This window comes from Papaver somniferum, chromosome 6 (genome assembly GCF_003573695.1).
Source record: "Papaver somniferum cultivar HN1 chromosome 6, ASM357369v1, whole genome shotgun sequence".
Lineage (NCBI taxonomy): Eukaryota > Viridiplantae > Streptophyta > Magnoliopsida > Ranunculales > Papaveraceae > Papaver > Papaver somniferum.
In genome coordinates, this window is record NC_039363.1 from 114,117,705 (window position 1) to 114,139,004 (window position 21,300).

The following is a 21,300-nucleotide window of genomic DNA, read 5'->3' on the forward strand; positions in this document are numbered from 1 at the left end:
ATTATTTAAGATCGGTTACACTAATTAAGTTATACCAAATCATAAGTCAGGCACCGTGATTAGTTATACCAAGATACATAACAAGTTATGATCGGTTCTACTAACTCACACATATTGGTAATTGATCGAATTTTAGATAGTGGTAAGAAAGGTTGTCGTTAACTCGGACTTGATGAGATTAATTTCAGATTTAATAAACGAAAATACTAAAAATAAGAAAATATACACAAAATAGTAGCAGAATAGAGGGATACTTGGATTCGAGATTTCACTGTTTTTCATTTACATGGGGCTCAAAAAATTAATTTTATGCGATAATGGCTCAAACAAAAGAAGTTGTGACTTTAATTCTTTGTCAATAATAGAATTCACAAAACATTAGTTGTAAGTTGTAAGCATGATGCATCAAAAGTAATTAAAACTAAGCATGTGACATCAGACAAAATAACAAATAATTAATAGAATTCATAAAACAATTAAAATCTATGCAAATAGTAATAAAAGAATTAATTTTAATTACCACATGGACGAAAAACAGCTTCCCCCGTCGTCCCAGTGTTGGGGTCTAGCTCCTCATGATGAAAACACACTCAAAAATATAATTCATAGCTCAAATGGTGTTTTTATTCAAGAAAAACTAATAAAACAGAGGTTCGCAACGCTTTATGGGCGTCACGGAATCTACTGTTCCAAGTACACTTGTGAAAAATTGTTGCAAAGCAGCTGTTACAGTATACAATAAAAGAATAGTGTTGTTGTCACTGTTGATGTGTCGCTGCAAAGGCTGTTGCAAAACCGAGAAAATACCACGGTTTATTAACGACAGTCTTTGACAACACTTTTTTCTTCGTGTTCTTCCCAACTGCAACAACAGAAAAGTCTATGCAGTTCTCGATTCTTCACTTTGTACTCGCCCCAATCACTCCATGCCCCATTCTATTACTCCTCAACAGTTTACATAGCCTCACAACACCGAAATATCTCGTCATAACTCCATATAATTCTCCATTTACTCGGCAGTAAAGAATATCTCCTTGGGAATATCTTCTTCCATTTCTTATCTTCTCACGTCAAACAGTGCTGAATCTTCCTTATTTAACTCCTTCACGCTTCTGCAGCCACCAATCTCTATCAAAACACGAGAAACACACGTACAAACACGATGTAATCCCGTGATTATCTCAACTGCACACGTACACCCCTGTTTTCTTCCCAACGATTATCCATCCCAACTAAACTCATTCGAACACCCATACTAGCATTATTTGGGCATATCACATTCATCCCAATCGAAATCAGTGATTTAGTCACACTGAAACTCCTCCAAAAATCCAACAGAACATCTCGCAGGAAGATAAACCCGAGAATCTGTTCTATGTTAGAATCCACTATTCTAGCCAATTCTGGTCGACTACAACCGATTAATCCCCCGTCTGGAACGGGAGGTAAAATTCTAAACACTCGCGAATCCCCTGTCAGCGAGTTACTGGACTCCTTCGTATGCATATATGTTGAGGACTGAATACGGACATTTATTTTTCTAGTAATGGGCAAGGCCTGGCCATACAAGATAAGGGTTCGGATTTCATCACCGTTCTCTTCTTGCCTGCTTTAGGAACACGTAACCTACGCGAACCTAAGCCTCAAATTTTGACTAGAACGAGACCGATAGGGTAACGAGCTTAACAGGAAAGTCATTCGAAAAATATTGGCTACTCTTTTAAGAATACTTCGAAGTTCTTGACGGTTTCTGTAAGTTGAATGTGTGACTGCGCCGCCTTGTAATACCGGTGAGGCGTTGGGTATCAAAGCTCCACCGAGCTTCCCTCGCCTCTATTCAACTTACGTTAACTCGGATTGATTCCAGACGGGTTTGCTTAAATTGTAACGAATTCCCGTTCGAAGGATTAGAAGCTGGTCTAGAAACAATCTAAGTGGATCCATCATGCTTTTTGTTTTCTATAAATCAATAGGTTTGATTTGGTTGAGTCGGCCTTGATCTGTGTTTGCTTACCCTTCCAATTTAGAAAATTCTATTGTATGCCTGAACGTAAAAGAGATGCACTAGGTAGATTTGTTAAAGAGAATTCTATTGGTAAAAATTCTATTGATGTGATTTGTAGATAGTGCTAAAAGTGGTTCGATTCTCAGACTTGTGAAGGATATTAATTAGTCTTAATCCTAATATTAAAATAGAAAACTCACTAAAAATTATAGCAAACTCAATCAAAGATGATATCAATACTAAAAGAAACACTGAGGCTAAGATTCCACTATTTTCCAAGTTCAAAGTGATTAAACCAATACTTATATTTATGAAATTTTCTTGTCCTATCCTGTTACTAGCTTGTAGACTCTGTTCTACGGATAACTGGAATTTTGCAGTTTGCTGAGTTAACAAGGCGAGAGATTCCTCTAAACTTAGGATTTTCTTATCTGACTGATTTTGAAACTGAGCTAGTCCTGAAGGATTCTTAGTATAGCCAAAACCTGGGGGAGCATTAGAATTACTAAACTGACCGTGACTTTGGCCCTTAGACCACGAAAGGTTCGGATGGTTTCTCCAACCAGGATTATAGGTTTCTGAATATGGGTCAATCTTTTGACGGTTATCAAATCTAGTGTTATTATAAAGAGCATTGGCCTGCTCTTCAATATTCTGGCCTTCCCAAAAAGGCTCCACTTTACCACTAGTCTGGCCCATTTCTTAGTCTTCTAACCTTTTTGCTATAGCAGCAATTTTGGCATCTGATTCATAGCCTCCTTCTACCCTATTAATGTTTCCTCTACTTAAAAGAATTGTTTTCTGGGGTGCCCTACTATTTTCCCATTGCTGGGTTTTTTCGGCGATTTCATTAAAAAATTCCATCGCCGCATCAACAGTTTGGTTTTCAAATCCACCAGTGCATAGGGACTCAACCATGGTCGTTGTGGAATAATCTAAACCTCATAAAGGATCTGAACTAGCCTAACCTTTTATAAACCATGATGAGGACACTGGGATAATAAATCATTGAACCTTTCCAAATACCTATATAAAGATTCTCCCTCTTGTTGTGAAAATGTGCATATTTTGCGTCCTAATAGACGATGTTTTGTGCCTAGGGAAAAACTTATTGAAAAAGGAAGATGTAAGTTGTTCATATGTCTCAATTGACTCGGAGTCCAAACTATACAACCACGACTTGGCCTTATCTTTCAGGGAAAATGGGAATAACCTAAGTTTCAAAGCATCATCATCTAAGCCTCTAATTCTTATAGTATTACAAATTTCCTCAAAATACCTAACATGGTAATAAGGGTTTTCATTTTCTTTCCCTAAAAAGATTGGGAGCATCTGTAAAGTCCCAGGTTTCAGTTCATAGGGTGCCTCAGTTTCAGCTAACTTAATACACGAAGGACGGGTAGTCCTAGTTGGATTCAACAAAGCTTTCAAAGTTGCCATTTCTGGCGCTATCGGAGCAACAGGGATTCTCTCCTCAGTCAAAGAACGTTCAAAAACAGACTCTTCAAAAGCCGGACTTTCTAGATTAAGGTAATCGAGACGCTTCGAACTACTAGGTTTCTCTTTAACAAATCTACCTAGTGCGTCTCTTTTACGTTCAGGCATACAATAGAATTTTCTAAATTGGAAGGGTAAGCAAACACAGATCAAGGCCGACTCAACCAAATCAAACCTATTGATTTCTAGCAAACAAAAAGCATGATGGCTCCACTTAGATTGTTTCTAGACCAGCTTCTAATCCTTCGAACGGGAATTCGTTACAATTTAAGCAAACCCCTCTGGAATCAATCCGAGTTAACGTAAGTTGAATAGAGGCGAGGGAAGCTCGGTGGATCTTTGATACCCAAGGCCTCACCGGTATTACAAGGCGGCGCAGTCACGCATTCAACTTACAGAAACCGTCAAGAACTTCGAAGTATGCTTAAAAGAGTAACCAATATTTTTCGAATGACTTTCCTGTTAAGCTCGTTACCCTATCGGTCTCGTTCTAGTCAAAATTTTAGGCTTAGGTTCGGGTAGGTTACGTGTTCCTAAAGCGGGCAAGAAGAGAACGGTGATGAAATCCGAACCCTTATCTTGTATGGCCAGGCCTTGCCCTTTACTAGAAAAATAAATGTCCGTATTCAGTCCTCAACATATATGCATACGAAGGAGTCCAGTAACTCGCTGACAGGGGATTCGCGAGTGTTTAGAATCTTACCTCCCGTTCCAGACGGGGGATGAATCGATTGTAGTCGACTCGGGCCACTGACTCCGATGTCTAGTGTACGAACCCAAAGTGCAGAGACAATATCGTAATTGTCCTCCTTCTCTGCAAACAGTTTATATTTAAAGTACCCTTCTGTAGGGTAATAAAAAAAAATAATGTCCAAAAGTCCAAAAGTCCAAAAAAATAAAGAAAAGTTACAAAAATAATAAACCCTAATACAGTTTTTTTTTTAAATAAAATAAACAAACCCTAAACTAAAATTGTCTAAAAATAAAATAAAAATAAAATTTTCTTCTTTTCTGTTCTTTTTTCTTTAATCTTTAGCTCCAAGTCTTTATGAAATCACCAAACTCCTTGGCTCAATTTTCTTTATGATCCAGAACCTGTAGACACAAGATAAATACCCAAAAACATAAAAAAAAAAAGACAGAAAAAATTAAAAAAAAAAGATAAATAAATCTAAAACCCTAAAAACAAGTCCGCGTCGGCGGCACCAAAAATTGATTCTTTGAGAGAAAATGATGTGCACAATAATAATACTGCAAGTGCACAGTGTCTAACTAGTAGACAATGGCAAGTACAGGTTGTTCCCACGAGGAGTGTGAAAATACTGCTACTAACTAATACCAAAAAGTAACCAATCAAATTCAATATTTCAGAAGTTTTTGAAACAATGAAAGCAAAATAATAAAAATGTAACCAAGGATGTGAGAGTCGGTAACTAGGGTTTTATGGAATCAACTACTATTTCTATTCAATTACTGATAAGAAACATAATTCTGAAAATGTATTTATCTTTTATTCTATTGTAATCACCTATTATAAGCATAGAGTCGTAAACGTCACTGGTATACCCTAAGTATAGCGCATCAAAAGAATAAATCCAAGCATGCACCATCAAAACGCATCAGCGAGAAAGTTATACGAAACTAAATATTAATTCACAAATATTGTTTGACTATTCTAAGCATAACCCATCAAAGTTTTTAACGAAGCATGGACTGTCAAACAATGTGACCAAACATATTTGTAAGATTATCAATCACTCACATAGGTTTCTAGAACCGGCAATGCAACAACTCATTTTTCAATCAATCAAATAAACAATATTCAAAAATTAATTAGTTCAAATCATAATTGTCTATTGCTTCATAATTCAATTCAATTAAGAAAATAGCCTAATACCCAAGTAGCTTCAACCGTAAAAACCCTAGTTACAAAACTATTAGCAAGACACGACTTTCTTAAAAGCCATAGAAAAATATTGAAGAAGATGACTGATAATAAAAACGGAATGGAAAACTCTAAACCCTAAAAACCCAGGTTGGTCTGATAAGTGATTCTTTGAGAGAAAAAGGAAAGTTTCCTAGTCAAACACAACCCAACCCTAGAGGAGTTCATGAATTAGGTGCAAAACTATCGAATCAATTGAATGCTGTTAGAACCCTTAGAAGTGGTAGAGTTGTAGACAATAAGGTAACCATGCCCGATAGTGAACATACTGTAGTTCACCCCTCAGGATCTCACCTCTCAGGACCAGTAGCTGAAGAGACTGATAAAGTTTCTAATGATGTGAATTCGGTTCCTGAAAGGTCTGATTTTAGGCCTAGAGCCCCATTTCCTCGGCTACTAGTACCAACAAAGAAGGAATCGAACTTTAATGACATAGTGGAGGTTTTTAAGCAAGTTACCATAAACCTTCCCTTATTAGATGCAATTAGGAAAATTCCTGCTTATGCCAAGTTCCTTAAGGATATGTGTACGCGAAAGCGAAAACTTAGCGTCCATAAGAAAGCCTTTTTAGCTAGTCACGTAATTTCAATCATTCAGAACACCACAACTCCAAAGTACAAAGACCCAGGTTCTCCTACCATTGCTTGCACAATAGGTAACTTCCGGGTAGAAAAAGCTTTACTTGACTTAGGAGCCAATGTGAACTTACTGCCATTCCATTTATACTTACAGCTAGGACTTGGTGAAATGAAACCTACTCAGATGACACTGCAGTTAGCTGATAGGTCTGTTAAAATCCCTCGAGGTGTTATCGAGGATGTTCTTATTGAGGTCGAAAAGTTTATTTATCCAGTAGATTTGGTGGTCCTAGATACCCAACTTGTCCTGACCCAGAGAACCAGATACCTGTGATTTTAGGTCGCCCATTTTTAGCTACGTCTAATGCGATCATTAATTGTCGAAATGGTGTGATGAGTTTATCTTTTGGTAATATGACTATGGATATGAACATTTTTAATGTCAGTAAGCAATCTCATGAGCTAGATGACACATGTGTTGAGGAGGTGAACATGATAGAAGCCTTAGTTCAGGAGTCATTACCAAACATCTTGTCTGAAGACCCATTAGAAAGTTGTCTATCCCATTTTGGTTTAGATTTTGACGACGATATCACTATTGAACAGGTGAATGCTCTATTAGATTCTACCCCTGTGTTAGACACTAATAGATGGAAAGCTAGGTTCGAACCGTTACCAGTTTCTGAGACTACCCTAATTCCTTCTTTAGAAGAGCCCCCAAAGTTGGACCTTAAACCACTAACCGATACTCTAAAGTATGTGTTTTTAGGCCCATCTGAGACTTTACCTGTGATTGTAGCTTCCAATTTGGATAGTGATCAGGAAAGTAGGCTAGTAAATGTACTTCAAGACAATAAGGAAGCTTTAGGGTGGACTATAGCAGACATTAAGGGTATAAGTCCTACTGTGTGTATGCATCAGATTCATTTAGAGGAAGACTCCAAACCTTCTAGGGAGATGCAACGTCGACTGAACCCTAACATGAAAGAGGTAGTTCGAAAAGAGGTGCTTAAGTTGTTAGATGCGGGTATTATTTACCCAATTTCAGACAGTAAGTGGGTCAGCCCTGTTCAGGTTGTCCCCAAGAAATCAGGTATCACTGTAGTCCAGAATGATAATAATGAATTAATCCCAACCCGAGTGACCACGGGATGGCGTGTGTGTATTGACTATAGGAAATTGAACAAGGTCACAAGGAAGGATCACTTTCCCCTTCCTTTTATCGACCAAATGCTAGAGCGATTAGCTGGACATAGTCACTATTGCTTCTTAGATGGCTACTCCGGTTATAATCAGATCGTTATTGCCCCAGAAGACCAAGAAAAACCACTTTACCTGTCCCTTTGGTACCTTTGCGTATAGACGCATGCCTTTCGGGCTATGTAATGCCCCTGCAACTTTTCATTGTATGATGAGCATATTTTCTGATATGGTAGAACGGTTCTTAGAGGTCTTTATGGATGATTTTTCAGTGTTTGGTTCATCTTTCGATGAGTGCTTGCATCATTTGACATTAGTGTTGACTAGGTGTAAGGAAAAAAATTTAGTGCTTAATTGGGAAAAATGCCATTTCATGGTTAAATCAGGAATTGTATTAGGGCACATCGTCTCTTCAAAGGGTATAGAGGTAGACAAAGCCAAAGTTGACCTTATTAAGACTTTACAGGTCCCAAAAACCGTAAAAGATATTAGGTCATTCCTAGGGCATGCAGGTTTTTACCGTCGATTCATTAAGGATTTTAGCTTGATTTCTAGACCTCTTTGCAATTTGCTTGCAAAAGATGTTAAGTTTGTCTTTGATGATGCTTGTTTAGAGGCTTTTGAGAAGCTTAAAACTTTACTCACTACTGCCCCGATAGTCCAGGCACCTAACTGGAACCTACCCTTTGAGATTATGTGTGATTCTTCAGATTATGCTATAGGCGTCGTTTTAGGACAACGAGAAAACAAATTACTTCATTGATTTATTATGCTAGCAAAACTCTGAATGATCCCAAATGAACTACACAACTACCGAGAAGGAACTTTTAGCCATCGTGTTTGCCTTGGATAAGTTTAGGTCCTACCTATTAGGTTCTAAGATCATAATCTATACAGATCATGCTGCTTTGAAATACCTTTTATCTAAGAAGGATACCAAACCTAGATTGATTAGATGGATCCTATTGTTACAGAATTTTCCCCAGACATTAGAGACAAAAAGGGTGCAGAAAATGTAGTAGCAGATCACTTGTCTAGGCTAGTTGTTAGTTCCCCTAGTGATTCCCTTCCTATAAGGGATAGCTTTCCTGATGAACAATTGTTCTCTGTTTCCCAATCACCTTGGTATGCAAATATAGTGAATTATCTTGTTACTGGTCGAACCCCTCAACATTGGGGTAAGCAAGATCGTTCTAGGTTTTTAGCCGAGGTTAAGCATTTCTTTTGGGACGATCCTTATCTGTTTAAGTATTGTCCGGACCAGATTATTAGGAGATGTGTATCTGAGAGTGACCAGTCTAGTATTATCTCCTTTTGTCATGAACATGCATGTGGGGGTCATTTTAGTGCTAAGAAGACTGCTGCTAAGATTTTGCAGTGTGGATTTTACTGGCCTTCGTTGTTTAAAGATTCCCATAGTCATTGTGTTTCTTGTGAGCGTTGCCAGAAGTTAGGAACCATTTCCCGTAGAAATATGATGCCTTTGAACCCTATTTTAGTGATTGAGGTCTTTGATGTGTGGGGCATTGATTTTATGGGTCCATTTCCTATTTCGTTTGGTTATCTTTACATACTTGTCGCTGTAGACTATGTGTCTAAGTGGGTTGAGGCGGTTCCGTGTAGAACGAATGACCACAGGGTCGTAGTCCAGTTTTTGAAAGAGAATATACTTACACGTTTTGGTACGCCGCGAGCTATAATTAGTGATGGAGGTTCACACTTTTGTAATAGACCATTTTCTCTTTTAATGAAACAATACGGTATTACCCATAAAGTAGCAACCCCATATCACCCTCAGACTAGTGGTCAGGTAGAGGTTTCCAATAGGGAAATTAAACGTATTCTAGAGAAAACAGTTAATCCAAATAGGAAAGACTGGTCGTCGAGGCTTACTGATGCCTTATGGGCTTACCGTACTGCGTTTAAGACACCATTGGAATGTCACCTTATTTTAGTGTTTGGCAAGGCATGTCACCTGCCTGTTGAGTTAGAGCATCGAGCCTATTGGGCTATTAAGAACTTAAACTTTTCACTTGACAAGGCAGGAGCTCAAAGAAAGATCCAGCTCAATGAGTTGGACGAGATTCGTAGAGATGCATATGATAGTGCTAAGGAGTATAAGAACAAAATGAAACTTGTGCATGATAGGAATATTTTACGAAAGTCATTTTCTCCAGGTTAAAAAGTTCTTCTGTATGACACTCGTTTGCATCTATTCCCCGGGAAGTTGCGCTCTTGGTGGACCGGTCCTTTTTGGTCCGTACTGTTTTTCCTCATGGCGCTGTTGAGATTGAGACACCAGATAGTAGTAGTTCTTCGAAGGTTAACGGTCAGCGATTGAAGCCCTTTTTAGAGCCTTTTCCTACAAGTGATGTTGAGGAGGTCCCTCTAGAGGACCCTGTTTACCTTGATTGACCATCGAGGCGATTTTGTATGTTGTATAATATTTTTGTAGGTTTTTGGTTACACTTCACCCAGGTACTATCTTTCCGACTTCTCTCTTTACTATTTCCTCTTGTTACTTATATTTTTGGTACTGTTCTTTGATTAGAAACATTGAGGACAATGTTAGATTTAAGTTTGGGGGTGGGGTAGAACTTTTTGTTACCTTTTCGTTGTAAGAAATAAAAATAAACTTCAGAGCCTAGAAATTTATCCCTATTAAGGATGGCACTAACCAATCTAAGTGGACGGAAGCATTTTGGTTGTAGGAGTTGAGGAACCAATCTGATTAGATGGCAACATCTAAAGAGTCTATTCATAAAAGCACAGAGCTCAGGTGTTAGAAATAACATGATAGTTTCACCATATCTCGTTGAGTCCTTTTCACTTATGTTTTTATTTTGTTTTTAAACTATGTTTTTATAGGTGATTAGGTGGGGCTCACGATTCAAGTTGTTACCAATGCTAGGGTAAATTAGAGTGATTGGGATGAAAAAAAAAAAAAAAAACAGACCATCTGACCAACTGGAATAAATTCAATAAAGTCGACCACTGGAACCCTTGTATATGCCAGTTGTGTTGACCTAGAGTTAGGATTATCAATCACTGGTTCCCTTGTATATGCCAGTGTGTTAATATTAGTCAGACTAGTATCTCAGTCCATTAGGATAGGTTCATTTTGGCGGAGGCCTTCAGACATATATGAGAAACACCGTTCACCTAATAAACATCAAAACCATCTATGTTTTTCTATATCCATCTTCTTGATTTATCCATGTGATAAGTTTTGACTCCGGATATTGATGTCCATAGTGCGATTATCTGAGTAGAGCTCTGTCACTTCATATGAATTTTAGTATGCTTGAGGTAGAACTTTTTGTTACCTTTTCGTTGCAAGAAATAAAAATAAACTCCAGAGCCTAGAAATTTATCCCTATTAAGGATGACACTAACCAATCTAAGTGGATGGAAGCATTTTGGTTGTAGGAGTTGAGGAACCAATCTGACTAGATGGCAACATCTAAAGATTCTATTCATAAAAGCACAGAGCTCAGGTGTTAGAAATAACATGATAGTTTCACCATATCTCGTTGAGTCCTTTTCACTTCTGTTTTTATTTTGTTTTGTTTTTAAACTATGTTTCTCTAGGTGATTAGGTGGGGCTCACGATTCAAGTTGTTACCAATGCTAGGGTAAATTAGAGTGATTGAGATGCAAAAAAAAAAAAAGAGACCAGACCATCTGACCAACTGGAATAAATTCAATAAAGTCGACCACTGGAACCCTTGTATATGCCAGCTGTGTTGCCTAGAGTTAGGATTATCAATCACTGGTTCCCTTGTATATGCCAGTGTGTTGATATTAGTCAGACTAGTATCTCAGTCCATTAGGATAGGTTCATTTTGGCGGAGGCCTTCAGACATATATGAGAAACACCGTTCACCTAGTAAACATCAAAACCATCTATGTTTTTCTATATCCATCTTCTTGATCTATCCATGTGATTAGTTTTGACTCCGGATATTGATGTCCATAGTGTGACTATCTGAGTAGAGCTCTGTCACTTCATATGAATTTTAGTATGCTTGAGTACAAACTCGTGTACAACAATTGGAATTTCGCATCAGGGTACTTCCTCCTGTAGTCAATAAGTATGCCAACCAAGGAGATTCTTTAGTGCCTTCCAAGGTTCTGTGTAGATAGTTAGGGTCTGGAGTAAAAAGTTTTTGTGGGTATAACTCTGGTAAGCCCTCCGGAGACAACACTCCGGCACTAGGGACACCTAGGGGTTTAAAGGCTTATTGCATACACTAAATACAATCGACGATGCCTGCGACAGTGAGTTAGGATTTTATTTCTATTTTATTTTTGCTCGAGGACTAGCAAATAATAGGTTTTGGGGTATTTGATATACACATTTTTGTGTCTGATTTGTCTCGATTCTATATATTGTTAGGGCTCATTTTTGTACTTATTATGGTGTTTTATTTATTTGTAGGTATTTTTGGCTAATAAACATTTTTGGAAAAAAATGGCTCGAAAAGTTGTCGGAAAGCACCCGGAGGACATTTGCTATTCGTACTCTCACTTTGGATAATGGGTAACCTAATTACTAAGGGGCATCCCATTTCCAGGCAGTTGCTAATCGCACCCCTACTCTGAATAAGGGGCAACCATCTTCAACATTCAAAAAAAGGATTTTGGCGGGAAAAAAGTGTAGTTAAAGAACAATTTTGGCAATCGTGATTTGGAGGAGTTTGAGGTCAATTAAACCTCTGATTTTCATAGAATAGACTCCTTATGGGTCTAGGAATCTGATATGGGTGTTTAAATCGATTAGATTGGGCTCAATCGACAGATTTTTCTCACAATAAGAAAATATGGAAAGTCACGTGTGTAACCTGTTTTAGGGAATTTGAGAGAGATTAAAACGTTGTAAACCTTCCCAAAGATTTGTATCTATCTAAGGAAGAGTTTATAATAAAAAGGAAAGCTCAGAAACGCGTAGAAATCCTAAAACAAGAAATTGTCGCAACTTGGCCGTGAAGAGAAGGAAAGAGATTTTGGAAGATTTGGGAGAGATTTAATCGGTATTTTTGATATAAATAGATGTCTTGGGTCATATAGAAGAGGTGTCGAGAGTTTGGGAACCTAAGGAGATCCAGAGAAGAAGAAATCAGAGCTTTACCAAACTCTGTTTCTGCTGCTGCTGTTGAAGAAGAAGAACAGCTGAAGAACATTGACTCTCGGTAGACAGTCGCAGAAAAGTGTCACTGTTTAACAGCTGAAGAACATTAAGTTGTTCAGGGCAGTCTTATTTCATGGCAGTCTTAAATCAGCGACAAAGCAACAGTTTTTCTGTAACAGTTCCATTGTAACAGCTGTTTTGCAACACCAATACACTGTTGCAAACAGTCTGTGTTGTTAATTTTCACTCTTTTAATCATCTTTTGAGCAACAAACACATATTTTGAGATCATGATTAATATGAGGAGCTAAACCACATTTCTGAGGCGGTAGAGGAAGCTATTTTTCCAACAAAAAAGTGGTATATTCTATTTTATCTTTTTATTTGCAACAATTATATGATTATTTGCCTTGAACTATTATTGAATATGATTTTTATTTGAGTGATTGTGATCTATTTTGATGGAGTATGCTTAGTTTTAATACTTTTGATGCTTCATACTTGGTATTTACAATTATTACTTTTGAAAATCTACTTGTTGCAATATTTTAGAATCAAATTAAACAAGAAAATTGCATAAATATAAGTATTGGTTTAATCACTTTGAACTTGGAAAATAGTGGAATCTTAGCCTCAGTGTTTCTTTTAGTATTGATATCATCTTTGATTGAGTTTGCTATAATTTTTAGTGAGTTTTCTATTTTAATATTAGGATTTAAGTCTAATTAATATCCTTCACAAGTCTGAGAATCGAACCACTTTTACCACTATCTACAAATCACATCAGTAGATGCTTAAGACAAAAGCTAGGGAAGTGAATCAACTATTCATAATTTATGAGAGCCCTATCTAGTCTAGTTTTTATTTTGCCAGTTCCATGTTTATTACTTATCCAAGTGTAAGGGTTTCCATGGAATCTTAGATCAGACAGACTTGTGTCATCAAAAGTCTGAGCAATGGCAGAAACTTGAGAAGTAAATCCAGAAGTGTTGATTCTTTCTTCACTATGAAAAGTAATGTTAAGGTCTACAATAAGTGCCCAAGGTGATGATATATTATTGGTTTCACATATGTTTTTGATAAAGTTCCATTGTTGTGTTTTTTCTTGTGGATATGGTGACCCATAAACACAAGATAACAACCATTTTGGTTTAGCAGGGCCACTACAAACTAGGCAATGGATCATATTTTTATTATTGTAAATGATATCCAAATCAAATTCATCTTTCCAGAGAAGACAGACTAGCTCTTCCTATGGATAGCACAAAAAATGAATTTGGGAAACTCAAAGGTCTGACATAATTTAAGATTTTGTCAAAATTTATTTTGTTTCCTGAAGAAAAATGATGTCAGTGTTGAGCATCTTGTTTAGATCAACTAGATAGTTGATAGGAATTTTAATTGTTATAGTGGTAAATAAGGATCGAACTCTAAGACTAGTGGAGAATAAATTTAAAGATTTAATGAAAAAAAATAAATATATACAAAAATCTATCTTACAAAAACAAATGTGTTTTTCCTGATCTGACGGACGTAAGTGAGCCTTTTTAAGCCATCGACGGCTCCCATTGCTTTGAAAATGCAAGAAAGTGCAAAATATAAATCGTGGCTCAAAATGCACCCCTTTCTTACGCCCCCATCCGACGTCCTAAATTCGACTTTGACTCCGTTAAATTTCCATGCAATCCCATTTATAAGGGTAAGTTTCCAAAGATAAGCCGCAATTAAATCCAATTTATATCAAATTGTCAAAAATAAAGTCCTGATTTATGGTTCTGTTGATCCTTCTCCCAATTATGTCTATACGTTACGCATATCAAAGATGAAGTTTCCAAAAAGAATCTGCCATTCCAATTGCTAAATCCTAAATTTCATCCATTATCATACGTTTCGAATAAAAATATCCACATTGACAGCTCCATTTTTTGCGCTAATCAAACTCGGAGATGTTCAATTACATAAACCTCAAAACAGGTCATCTCCCAAAGGTTCACAACTGCTTCTTCACCGTATTCTTCAAGATTCATCGGTCAATCCTCTGTAAGTTTGTTTACGGGCATTTTTGATTTGTTTTTTTTTTCTTTTTTGAAATGTTCCTTTGATTCGATCGGTGGTGATGCTCAACTACATAAACCTCAAAATACCATACGTTCTCATTTTCTTTCTTCACCCATACTCTACCAAGATTACTCGATCATTCTCTGTTAGCTTGACTATGAACATTACAGCACGGGTCGTATCCTAACATTGTGACCGTGTATGGAACTCATTGTGCAAGTTCTTAACCATGCTACGATTCTGATGATTACAACAGAATTCATGCTACCATTGCATATTTTTGGACATCGAGAAAGCCCTACCATCCCTCTCAGGCAAGTTACTCAGATCAACACTAAACTACCCATCTTTCATTGTTGAGTTTGTCAGATTTTGTGTGTCACACTTTTAGAGCAAGTTGCTTTCACCATAGTCTATGATTTCGTATGTGTGTTAATTTGAAACATAAAAGTGTGATTATATTAGAGTTAAGAAAAGTCTGATATTAGTTCATTCTTTTGTAAACATCATATCTCTCTGTCAATTTTGAGTTAAAGCGTTTGTCTTTTCAGTAGTATTATGTTTGGGATTTTCGGTGCAATTTGTAGTCACTTCATTTAAGCAAGCAGCATGATTTGGTTTACCGGAACCATATATACAGATCTAGCCTTAGGATGCCCGTGTATAAATGATGCCATATTGGTACCAATTCGAGGAGCATTCAAGAGTTTCGGAGCAGAAGACAGTTTCGATGAAGGGAAAGTTGAAGGTTTGATATTTAAATTTGTTGATCATCAACTACGACGGGTACTTCAACATCTTGGAATGATACACACATTGCTTTGAGTTTGCAAATAGGGTTGCTTGAGAGATAGGTTTTTGCACCCGTAGGTAGTCATGTATTTGATTCGATTCTATGTACTTGGTTTTAAGTCTTCTTTATACGGAACTTTCTAATGTTTGAGTTGCAGATATCCTAAGGACTAGCACAAGATGATACTTGGAAAGCACCAGGGCTAACAATTAAATTGTCTTTTCAAGATTTTGATGTATGAATACCTATCAGTTATTACAATATGAGACATTATTAAAGAATCGGAGAATTAAAAATCCAAAAATCGGTGTTGGCTATTCTTCCTCAAAACGGAGTCATTTACCTCTAACTGAAATTCATTTACATTCAGGTGTTTAGAAGGTCTTTGCGCATTCAAAGTGCTCAATATGATATCTAAAGATGGGCTCTTCAATCCCGGAGTACTGTGTTCCCTAATAGCATCACATGATATTTACCTTCGGCAAGCCTCTCAATTCCAACTTGCCACACGTAGCAAAGTGCTACATGTTTTCCACGAAAACACTCAAGACATCAACCATGTCTCAATGTGGAGCATTCACCTAACGCACACAACGTGATGGTTTCGATTCACACCGCCCTCAATAGGGACAACAAGTTTTGGTCAGGAGAACAATACAACATTCAGAAATCACCTGATAGCTTTTTCATTCAGCTAGGAAGTCCAATTTTCTGATACAAGTCACAAAACACCCATCCTTCCAGAACGACGATTCTGGTCTCAACACTTTCTTCGCTTCACTCCCTAAGGACAACCCTTCTCCTTCACTTTGTGACCGAAGCAAGTCTGGAACGTCCATTTCTTGGTTTAGGCCACATTTGTACAGATTGATCTCTCGAATCAAAAAGTACTCCCGTGCAGTACATTGTTTAAGGTTTAGACTAGTTTCTCATTCACACACACGAATTTACCAAAATCAACAGAAACTGTTTTCACCCATAAACAATTGGCGACCACAGTAGGAGATTAATCTCTCGGTTACAATATCAATTTCTCAATTCCCGATTCTATCTTTCAACCCCGATCTCAAGATGGTAGAACTCAGGTCTGGATCAGCAACAAACCCTGAGAACACTGGCGCTGAAATTATTCCCGGTGTTAACGTTCCTTCCAGTGGTGTTAATACGCCACTTGTCAACACCAACAATATGGAGAATGTTCCTTCAGGCGTTACGCCTTCGATTACCAGAGCCATAGCCTCTGCCGCGGAAAATGCTCCTTCAGGTGCTACACCTCCAATCACCAGAGCCAGAGCCGCTGCCGCCGCTCCCAATGTTTCGTCAAGTATGACACCTTCAACCGTCACCAGAGCCGCATCTACTCCGCCGTCAGGACGAGAAACTGGAGGAGCTATAGGAAGCCGATCATGTATTACTATTGCTGATTTGATGGAAAGACAGGAGGTTCTCGCTAGAGCACAAACGGACATGGCCTCAACGCAGAAGGAGGTACTTGTTTTTCTCAAGACACTAACAGAGCACCTACCACAAGAATCACGCCATCCAGAGCAAATGAGGAATACCTCCAATACCCATGGCGCCAGCACCTCAACATGGCACACCTTTGTAGACGAAGAGACTCGCCCGGGAACTCCAACGAAGACAAATCAACCGTCCAATTTTGTCACGCGAGAAGATTTGGAACGACTTCTCCGAAACCGGGATAAAAGTGATTCCATGGACATGCATCAGCACCAACCCCCGTATTCCCCGGAAGTACAAAGAATCCCTCTCCCAAAAGGGTACTCCTCCCCTCAATTCTCTTTGTATGACGGCACCGATAATGCGCGTGAACATGTTTCTCGATTCTTGGAGTCCCTGGGAGAGCACGAATACAATCACGTTCTCCGTTTGAGGGAATTTTCAAAATCACTTACTGGAGAGCATACACATGGTACAACAGCATTACGCCAGGCAGCATCTCCAACTGGTTTGATATGGTTACGACTTTCTACAAGAAGTACTTCTTTGTGTTTGAGAAAATTACCTTCTCAGATCTAGGAAGGATGTTCCAACGAAACAACGAACATCCGAATGATTTTTTCAAAAGATTCAGAATTCAAGCGCTGGACTGTCATGACCCAAACGTGACCAAAAAACAATTGGTGGATTCTTGCATCAATGGCATGATTCCCATATACCACGCCTTACTAGAGAATCTGGGATTCCATACATTCTCTAAACTTCACGAAGCTGCGAAACGGTCTGCCACAACAGCACCAGCGTTGTTGGAAAGAACCATGCCAACCAGAGGCGAGGACACACGTGAAACTCGAGGAAATAGACGCCTCATCAATAAGCAATACAACACTGGTCCCTCCTCTGTGAGCGTGGTAGACGAATGAGTAAAAAGGAAGGCTCCAGGGGCAGAACAACAATCCAAGCGCGCAGTGCCAGCACGACAGTCAGTTCCGCCACGGAAGACCACCGCTAAAACTCCCATGCGACATCAAGAAGCTGGAGAAAATTTCTTGGATTTCCCGTTCCCAATCGAGGAAGTGTTGAACTCTTGAAAGCGTGGATCCAAGACGACGCCATCAGGCTACCTCCTACCAGGCGCCCACCAACCGAAGCGGAAATGGCAAAACCCAAATAGTGCCGCTACCATGGATTTTTCCACCACCCAACCAGTGACTGCAATAAGCTAAAGCATATCTTCAAAGAAAGGATAAAAGCAGGGGAGCTTCGACTGGACAATGAAAGAGTTCACAGAGATCCACTTCCAGTCATGAGTTGCATGGTCTCTGGGGACTCTGTACACAAAACCATGCAATCCATTATGCAGCATGTATGCAAAATTCTCTATCTCTCCAAGACACAGCGTCAAGATATCTTCATATCTCTTAATCGTGTTGTATCGGGCAAGCGACTCTTTCCTACTGAAGAAACCACCCCAAAACCCCAAACTCTCTCGGGAAGCGGTGCTGGAAAATGCAAATGGGGACTGCTGACCACGGTTTATTTGAGGGACACCGAGCTCGACAACACATTAATCGACGCAGCCTCCGACTTCAACATTGTTCCCATCAAAACTCTGAGAGCTGCGGGAGTTTCGAAGCAGGAGGCTACCCGTTCCCCAACCATGGTCAAAAACCTAGAAGGAGAGGCGATGGACGCATATGGCTACATCATCCTTGAAATCAAGGTGGGAGACACTCTAACACATGGAAAATTCCACATTGTCAAAGAACTCTCAAATTACGACATGATTCTGGGGCGCGCATGGGTACACGGCAACAAAGCGAAGTTAAGAGTATCCCCTCTGCCGATGTCGATACCCTACAAGTCGTCCAAATTTGAAGATTGCATGTTTCCGTATCAACAACTTACCAATGTAACTCAATTTCCTGGAGAAATCCCGTCGATGTTTATCCGCAAATTCCAAACACAAGTAAGTCTGGTTAAACAACCCTTTCTGCACCCAGTCACCTCTCCTCTCGGCCAGGCATGGGGACTCGGTCCGATTATCAACCCAGGCATCATTAGGAGATGTGAATGGGACGTTGGGTCTTTCAAGTGCTTTGTCAAAAATTTGGAAGTTGTCACAGTCAAAGATGACTAATTCAAAAATCAAGTGATTGCGCAACGCTCAAACCCGTTTCGAATTGGAGATGTAGTAGTCAAGATGACCCCGTTTCAAGTTGGAAACATAACAGTGAAGATAGCCACTCGACCCGGTCCGCCTAAAGAAAAGGAAGATGAGCCATATCTGGTGGCAGATGTAATCTTGGGTGGTTACTGCAAGCTCATCAATGCCGACAAATTGGAAGGTGTGACGACTCACTCACGATGGCTCAAACCCTTCGATACCTAAAACTTTTTGCTACCTTCACCTCTAGCGTTCCCCTCTCAGCATTTTCTTCGGTATTTTCCCTTTTCATGCAATATTTTTAACTTCTCTAAAATGATTGCACTGCTTGCATTCATGAGTAGAGTTTTCGATTTCAATTTCCCAAACCATCTTAAAGGAAAAATACCAATTAAACCCAAACTCTCACAGAGTCATTACCCGTCTATTGAAAGCCAGAGAAACCAAACCACCACAAAAAAATATCTATTCAAAAATACTGAAGAAGGGAATATGCAAGGAAGATGATCATCAGGCGGCAGAACATATGTCTTCTTAAAAAATATCCGGCTTCAAATCTCACTTAACGCTCCTATGGTTTTTGGGATGTGTGACAACGATGCTGCTACAAGGGAGAGCCAAGAAACAGGTCGGTCGAACCTTTAACCATTGTTGTTATTTCCCTTGTTTTGAGTGTTACGAAAGCAACAGGCCGGCTAGTAACTGTGGCAAATTTCATCCACATTACTTGTGTACGACGTCTATCCATCTACTGGATGGCCAGGAGGGTCGAGCGGCTTATTTTCGCATAAAGGGTTTTTTGGATCTTTTCAGTATGAAGCTCTCATTGATTCATTCCGAGATGTGAAACCATAAGAGCTGAACAACGGAATGTTACTTGGTGAAGCCCTAACTCCGCCATGAAAACAATAAAGCGAAAGTAAATCTTTGAAATATCAGAAGCGGCTACACGCCGAGAAGAAATAGCAAAAGTGGAAAAAAAATGGTCGTCAATGGGAGACGCCTGGATCAAAAACGCCTCCATCAGAGATTTTTCAAACACTCTCCCCATCACCCTCTCTGGCAGCAAACGTTTCATCCAGACGCCGCCTCGACAACAACAACTTCAGCATCCCATCTAAAAGCCGCCTCAACAGCAGCGACCTCAGCATCCCATCCAGAATCCACTTCGGCAACAATAGTCTCCACATCCTGTCCGGCGTTTGTTTCAACAGCAGTCCCAGCATATGTTTCCATGACTTCTCCAATGGCTCCAACATATGTTTCCTCCGCCTCCTCGTCCGCCTCGACGGCATCCTCAGCAGTCACTTCAATGTCCCTGACAGCAGTTTCGACGTCCACTCCAGAAGGTGCTCCAGTTTCGCAAACCGTGTCGACATCTTCCTCAGGAGCTTTTCCAGCAGCTTCTTGAGGATGTCCCGGTTTGTCCGCATCAAAGTCAAGGATTACGATGTTATCATGGACAGGGTAATTAAACTGGCTCTCACCTAAAAGTTTCATGGACTCAGTCTTCCACCGTTTCAACCGAGAGGCGAATCGTCCAGCCCTAACACTGGGTTGTAGAGAAACTTCATTATTCTGAGATTCCCCGACACGCTGAAATGCTTCATCATGTCTCCACTTTTCCTCCATATCCATCGAATCCATGAGGGTCTGAACACACGTCCGTACTCTGCATAGATAGGCGAGAGACATGCCTTGTATAATCTCGTCAGCCTCACGGAACAGAGAATCAATTCTGTCTAATGCCTCCTTATGAAAAGAAAACTGGGTTTTGTCGACTTCAAAATTTCTCTCCAAAAGGTCAGCGGTACGATCGTCACTGGAATATCCCATTATATGCTACAAAAAAAAAAGGTTTTACCATGTCTGCACCGGAAACCTACATGATGAAGAAGACAAAATGGGAACTAGGAGAAGAAACGCAAGATAATACCTGCGAAGAGGGTGGACGCGATTTTGCGATGATCTGTATGGACGAAGGGTTCAAGATCACCTCTTATATTCAGCGGATCGATGAATCCTGAGAAGGAAAACCCTTTTACCATCCTGAATTAAGGCTTCAAACGCGTGATACCGTCTGGATTAGATATTTGCTTATACGAGATAATTAGGGTTTGGCATCCAAATCAGCAGCCGTCTCTACCGTTCTATTACTTAGCCCGCGCCACCCTTTCATCCCAAGCGCGCGTACTGAGTAATGTCAATGGATCCACGTCCTAGCCGACGCCATCTTCTCCGCGTCCCAGCCAATGCCAAATCAGCGCCATCTTCTCCACTCCACAGCCATCACCATCAGTCTGCGTCCCAGCCAACGCTAAACCAACGCCGTCGTCTCCGCTCCTAGCCATCCAAAGGGCACCATGAACCATTCCTCGACCAGTAGCCAAAGATGCCGCAATGGTGCCAACATCCCATGGCCAAGACGAATTTATGCAAAAGTCGCCAACACAAGGAGCACAAAT

General features: G+C 39.5%; 1 pseudogene; it reads left to right on the forward strand.

Annotated features, from left to right (window-relative positions):
- The first annotated feature begins 2,980 nt into the window (after positions 1-2,980).
- LOC113292186 lies at positions 2,981-3,081 on the forward strand (annotated as a pseudogene).
- Positions 3,082-21,300: the final 18,219 nt, after the last annotated feature.